The sequence below is a fragment of the Akebia trifoliata genome, chromosome 3, assembly GCF_017979445.1.
Source record: "Akebia trifoliata isolate Shusen 1 chromosome 3, ASM1797944v1, whole genome shotgun sequence".
NCBI classification, from domain to species: Eukaryota; Viridiplantae; Streptophyta; class Magnoliopsida; order Ranunculales; family Lardizabalaceae; genus Akebia; species Akebia trifoliata.
The window spans coordinates 52,397,163-52,404,556 of NC_141377.1; the positions used below are offsets into that span (position 1 = coordinate 52,397,163).

At 36.9% G+C, this 7,394-nt stretch overlaps 1 long non-coding RNA gene across 1 annotated transcript; it reads left to right on the top strand.

Annotated features, from left to right (window-relative positions):
- The first annotated feature begins 720 nt into the window (after window positions 1-720).
- On the top strand, window positions 721-7,120 carry LOC147407878 (uncharacterized). Its single transcript, XR_015176923.1, has 3 exons — window positions 721-1,031; window positions 4,569-4,647; window positions 6,151-7,120. It is a non-coding gene; the product is annotated as an uncharacterized LOC147407878 (long non-coding RNA).
- Window positions 7,121-7,394: the final 274 nt, after the last annotated feature.

The window sequence follows — 7,394 nt, forward strand, 5'->3', positions numbered from 1 at the left end:
TTGAGATAAATTACTAGGGGACTTTCCCTATTTATGTATTGTGTACCTCAATATGGAAGTAATACATAAATTGAGAAAAAAAAAATAATAAGACAATTGAAGGAATGACAAAATAACAATAACCATTTAGAGTAAGAATAAAACAAGATCAATTGCATTTGGCATGTCCTAACACAACTCTCCAAGACTCAATTGTCAAGAGTCAGACTTGTTTTTTTTTTGACTTGTACATTTAAATTTCGTGATCATGTAAATTTAATTACATAAAGCAAAAACAAAAAACCAGTTGCCTTACAACCTAAGAAAGCCAAAACCAAGAGTGTTTATTTTCTACAGTTTAAAATTTAATTACTAGATCATTAAAAACAAAATTAGAGAATATCATTTGGATTTGAAATACTAATAATTGAAAAATTAAATGTTATGGGTTTTAAGATATACATGGTTAAAATGGAAATATTCAATAATGTCTGTTTGCAACTTTGACAAATTGAATACTGAAAAGTCAAAAACCATGGAAGTATGTAGAAGAGAACATCAACTACTTGTTGAAGCTCTTTCACAAAGATGGAAATTTTAGCTAATAACTAGCTACTAATTGAAATACCAACTAGCCTCACCACAATGTCAGAAAAATTCTTTGCATAAGCTACCATAAAATACCTAACCTATTGCAACAAAAAAGGATTGTGTAACTCTTACTAATGGAAATTTTATTAACATAGTTGTTCCTTTTCAACAGATCTCTCTCTCTCTCTCTTTTCCTCCTGTTTCCCAAATTCAGTTCTGGCACTAACGCAAAGTAGGAAAACAAACGGGGAATAAAGAGAGGATTTTGTAGTCTCTTGCCCTTTTTACTTTCTGTTGGGAGATCTCAAAAGAAAGGAATAGTATGCTTTTCAAAGGAAAGGAAACCTAACTTCATGTAGTTCACCTCAGCATCAAATTTCATTATATTTTCATTTCATGTAAGGTTTATCCGAATTTTAGGGAGGCTTCTTTTCGAAGGTTTTCTCTTTAAATGGGATCTGGTATGTAATAAGTTGCTCGATCTTTATGAATTTTCTTTTGTACTTTGGCAGGCTTGAATAAAAATCTTGACTAATCAAATAAAAAACATTGCCCATCAAGTAAACTGCCTTCAAATTTTATTCTGAAACAATAACGAAGAAAATATAACATAATTAAGAAACAGTCAACTTGAACTAGAGTTTTCTTTTCTTTTGATAGGTATCTTGAACTAGAGATTTCAACAATTTCAACTAGAACAAAAAAGGGATTAAACTACATCATACTAAAATCGAGCCAAAATTGTGGCCCTCAACATAACCTGGTTAAACAAAAAGGTACATTCAATGTTCATCCCACCCCAATTATTCAATATCGAAGCATTATAACAATATCAATACATGAAAAAGAAAATATGGAATTTTTATTTTTCAAATTGTTAGTTTTCATTGATGACCAATTTAGTAAAGCCAATTATAGAAGAACAAACCCTAAATAGGCACATATCTCTTCACGATCTGCTTCCCAGCAACCGCAGCTCCAACCATTAATCCCCCAATCGCACCAGCCACAGCAGCCGATCTCGGCCCTGACGCTGCCTTAAACAGAACTCCGGTACCAAGTCCAGCCAAAACACTGTTAATCACATCATCACTGTCTCTAACAGCAACGATTCCGCTCTCCAATCCAGCGAACAACAACCCGATCACGCCGAGACGATTACCGAATTTCCTGCCGGAATGACCGGAAGCGTTGAGGATTCGATTGATTCGGAGCTTCAATGTGTCACCTTGTTCTGACGCCTTGACGCCATCAATGAAACCCTTTCCGGCACCGGTTATAGCTCCGGAGAGGTAACCACAACCTGTGTAATATGTGAGATTCTCTCCCCAAGATCTGCGTTGTACAATGGATTCTTCTTGGAAGAGAAATTCGGGAGAGGTTGGGAGGTCATAGAGGTTTTTGATTGGGAGTTGTAAGTCTTGGTAAGGGTTGTATAGCCGACGATGATCGTTGTCTCCTCGATTGTTGGACCTTGAATCTTCCATTTTTTAAAAATTTCTATGACCCTTGTCTAGGGTTTCTGATTCTTTCTTCGTTCTTGATCAAACTAGGGTTTTGATCGAGATCTCAAAAGATCAGATTTTTTTTTCTTTTGTTTTCGAAGGTTCGGGAAATCGGGCGATGGTGGAAAGCGTTTCGGTTTGGAAAGAATAACTAAATTACTAAAACATTCCTAATTTCGAAAGGATTTACAATATCATCCTTCACTTCGGGTCAACTGCGCAACTTACATTTGACTATTTTTCACCTTACAGTGAATGCGCAACGCGCACCACAGCGTGAATTTGACATTTTCGGCACGTCTTCAACCTCAGCATTTGTTTTTGCCACCACTGCTTCACATCATTAAAGCTGTTCTCGCTCGTCGGATTACCTCTCCACTGATGACTATTTCCTCTGTCAGCCTTCCCTCCACTCTGGTAATTCACCCCGTTTTTTTTCTTTCCATAATTACGAAACCTACCCATGTGGATATGCTAAGGAGATCTTGTGCTTTTTTTAAGTTTTGGGAAGATTTGAGAAGCAAAGAATATTATGTGCCTAAGTGGTTAATGGCTTAAATTTAACTCGTACGGGCAGTTATTTATGTCTTTTGATGCATTGATTTAGGTACCTAACATTTGGTATCATAGCCAATCCCACGTCTTTATAGGCTATGGCAAAACCTTGAGGAAAACCTCAAGAAGTGCCCAAGGGCTATGGAAAAGAAAACCCTGAAAAAAAAAATCCTTGGAGTGTCCCACCCACTTATCGTCATGGATGTTGACATCAGAGTGCGTACCAACAGGTCTCAGCCTTTTAGCGTGGTGGTTTAGGTTCCCAACAAAGAAGCTATTTGATGGGTTTAGACCTAGAGCTCAATTGGTTTGACACATAGCAAAACAACTTTGAGGTTGTGGGTTCAAACCCAGCTTACCATCCAAGGAAAAAAAGAAAGCTATTTGATGAGTTTGAAAAGAACTAAGCACCTTGTCTTGGGTGCTTATGTAGCCAACTCTCGACGTAATAGAATGAAGGAACATGATTTGTTTAGCTGACCCCAAATTTTTGTGGTAAAAGGCTTTAATGATGTGAATAATGCTTTTGGTGTACTGCTTAGGTTTTAATCAATAATTTCAGAGTCAAGCACCTTGTTATGGGTTTTGAGTCTTGCAAAGGGTTACTTGGGGGCCAAGACAGGTACTCCAGTGAAAGCTCCCATGGAATTTGATATGAGGTGTTAATGGTGGGAAATGTTAACCCCATGTCACTTTGGTCATAACATGTACTAGGCTCTGCAATCAACGTCTGTGGTTGCCCACTCTATGTAAACTTTCACTCTAGTACCCTTCTTTTTGGATCCTCAAGTAGCCCTTTCCCAGGTCACCCCTTCAACTAATGTCCTTGATGCTCACTTTGTGGCAATTTTCACTGTGGTCCCTTTTTTTTTTTTTGGGTCCCCAAGTAGTCCTTCCCCTAAGTCGTTCTTTCCGAGATTGAAATACAAAATGATACAAACCCAACTAATACACCAAATATGCCAAAGGAGGGCTACTAGGGGTCTAGAAAGAATGATATCAAAGAGAAGCCATCACAGAGTGAGACATGACAGACATAGGTTGTGGAGCATGGTGGTGTATTAAACCCCAAAGAGATTGCACCATCAACACCTAGGTGCTTGGGATGTATTGTTTAGGTTCTCATAATACCCTTATTGGAGGACGATATACTTGACCTTGGTTCAGTGGCTTTGTAGTTTTACATTGTAAAATGAGGCTTCGTGGTGCCAACCCCATATTTGAATAAGGCATGAATGATAATGATTCAGATCTCCCTTAAATTTTGCAGAGGTATAGTGCTTTTGACTGATCTTTCCCATCCTTACTTGGGAACTAATTTTATGGAGATTCGTGATCATTTTTTATACTTAGTCTTCGGTTATTCTCGTGTCAATTCATTATGGTTCACTGTTCATTGAGCATCCAGTGAACGTTGACCACAGACAACAAATTTCCATTCGATTCTCGTTTGTCACAACAGTCCATACATAATTCTAACCAAATTGACATGTATTTATTAACTAAAGTTGTACCCAAAAGACTGAACAAAGGGGAGCGTTATGTTTAGTACTTGAAAGTTACTATTCATGAACTCCTTGGACTTAATTTTTTTATTTATGGATAAGTTGGACTTGAACCTACGACCTCAAAGTTGTTTTGCAATGTATCAAACCAACTGAACTATGGGTCTAAGCCCAAACTCCTTGGACTTTAATCACACACGACTCATGACTCACAACAATTCAATCCAGATTCCAGAGTGTTATTGATCACATTATTGCGACAAGGGGTAGATTTGTTTTTGCAACAACAGTTAAATATCATCAATTAGAATTTTATGTGTCATGAAATACTGTCTCAGTTTAGTTTCTTTACTTATTTTGAGACACTGTTTCTATCTATTTTGCTCCTTATGTCTTGAAATGTCCACCTCATGTGTATTGAAGTCTGCTTTAGCCTATGTTGATACAGACTCAATTTAGCCATTGTTCTCAAGGATGACATGATCATATTGACACGAGCTTGGTCTCATCAGGTAGAACTCATCTTTCATTAAATAGAATCCGACTTGAACTTTTATTTATTTATTTATTTATTGTTAGGCCACAATCCCAGTTAAGCATGTGAACTCTATTAATAAGAGAAACAAAACTTTCTCATTGATGTTGCTATTCCATATGCCCCTCTAAAATGTTCACCTAAATCTACTTAAAGCATGTTGATTCTAAAAACTAAAACTCATTAACTCACTCTTTGCTATACTCAAAACCGCCCATCCAATACATGTCTGCCACATGTTAGGTAACCTGCAAAAGAAATTGGACTGTCAGTCCAGAATAACTTTTCCCTTGAAATAATCCCATCTCCACCTATGATTTCCCTTAGATTTCCCCTTGGAGGGAGAGATTATGTTCTGTGATAGACTAGGGACATAGAGGATTAAAAATTTCTCCTTTTCATGGTGGAGAGATAAGGTTGTTTAATTGAGCAGCCCACTTGAAAAGGTCCCCCTTTGAATGAAGAAACAGACCTTGTTAAAGCACGTGGAAACTGAAAACTATAGATTTAACAAAACAAATCTGATTACAATTTTATAATAAATCTTATAGCCATCTTTATGTCTTTTCTATTTGGGAACATCGATAACTTTCGGGTTTTAAGTAAATTAAAATATTAGTGGGGGACCATTTCCTTTTTTAATCACTTTCACACATTTGAAAGTATTGAATCGCTCACAATTTACATGTGATATACTATTTTTTTTTTTACCGTTAATGGAGATCATTTCATGTGTACGTTGCAATGAACATTACAAACCATACTTATGTTAACTGCAATAGCGACTTGTTCAATTTCTATATAACTAAAAAGACATAAAAACCCCTAGTCAAATCTTTGTTTGAACTCTGATTAAATTTATATGTCATTGATGATCTAGCATGTAATCTGTACTGGTCCATGTTAGGTCGACATCTACAGTTTCATCCACTAAGTTGTTTGATAAATAATGAAGAATCTAAAGTGGGATTCCATAATCTTGAGCAATATGCCAATATCTTTGTTCCATATGCTTAATTTATCATAATTGTCCTTCCTCATCCTTGAAACATTGGTGTTAGATTCTTTCTACAGTATCAAGCTTTGCCCTCCCTTGTTCCTCCTATTTATAGGAGGGAGACTCCATTCTATCAAGCATACAAGCTTAACAGAAGGAACAGGAAGTAAGCTCTTGGAGAGATAGACATGGTGTGGTATTGATTTGGCTCATCTCTTTACGATAGATCAAAGATTTGAGACGAGCCGAATCAATATCACTCTTGTGTGCTTCTTCATACCATTTTCTTTTGAGTCCACTTATTGTGTGATCCGGTCATTTGGTTTGTTAGTTTAATATCTTTCTCGTCTAATCCTGCCTAACATTATTTTCTTATCTTTGCAATTTAGATTCATTTTTTAATGTGATCTCAAATTATGCTTATACACATTGATACCTCTCTTGCTTAATTTTAGTGCCTCCAAATTTCTTTATTGGTTGCAGGATCACATGTGCCAATGCTATTGTGAATGGAGATTGGGAGGGATCAAAGTCCCCCTATCACACTTCTATCACCAACCACAGGTTGTTGTGGCTACCCACCAGCACCATAAGATCCTGCAATATGTTTCCTTTGTTTTACGGTGGGGGCTACATATATTACGGTTAGCAAGTGGTGGTGATTTTTGGAAGGAACGGGCGAATGGCCATGATTGCATGAATGAGAAGGGAGGACTGATTTCTTACCATACTGGCTCCAATCACCTTTTAATTTTACTTCTAAATGTATAACCCTAGATCCTAAACCCTAAACCGGGTGGTATAGTTGAGCCAGAGAAGGCTCACTAGCGACGTAGTCAGTCAATATTTCAGGGTACAAGTGCAGAGGCATGATTACTTCCACGAATCCCACTGAACTAATGTTAGTGGATTGTCTTCTCAAATTGTACAAGTATTAAAAGTGTGATTGTTCATCGGAACGCTACTTTGGATGGTGTTCTTTATAGTTTGTTCTAGCCATGGTTAAGGAATTTTTAAGCCCTAATACTATATAATGGCAAAAATGGGTTCATGTCATTATGATATAGCAAGCAAAAGAAAACAATGAATCATAGTGGATCTTATCTTATAAATTAGATTCTGTAGTCTCCTTGGGCCCTTCTTCATTAGAACAACCTCATTGCAACACTACAGTCATGGGTTCATATCCTACTATGTACATATTTAAATGTTCTCCCATTCTCCTTCCATTACGACTACAAAATAATTTGCTAGAACCCTTCTTTTCTTCCCAACGTTTCCATGTCTGTTGGAAACATTAAATGAAATCGGAGAATGAGGCCCGCTTCCTGGTGCTTATGGTAACTAAGATCCTGCATCAGCTAGCAAACATTTTCAGTTCTCTTTGGGTTCCGATATTTTATGCACACGTTCCTATAATTCAGTAAGAATTTTTCATGATGCGAGCTATCCTCACCCCTAAATCTGAGATGAACAAGTTAATTCACAATTGTTATGGATGTTCCTAGAAGGGGGATGTTGAGAAAATTTAGAAATGTTTCTTTTTTATGACATAGGGTGGTATCCCGTATCTCTTACGAAATATGGACTAATTCCCACGGTTGCACCCAGGGATAAATCAAGGGAAAGTCGATTAAGATGGTTTAATCATGAGCAATGACGATTGATTGCAGGTCCAGTTTGAATGTTAAAAAACAGAGTTGGATTTTAGTTTTGTAGGTGGGAGT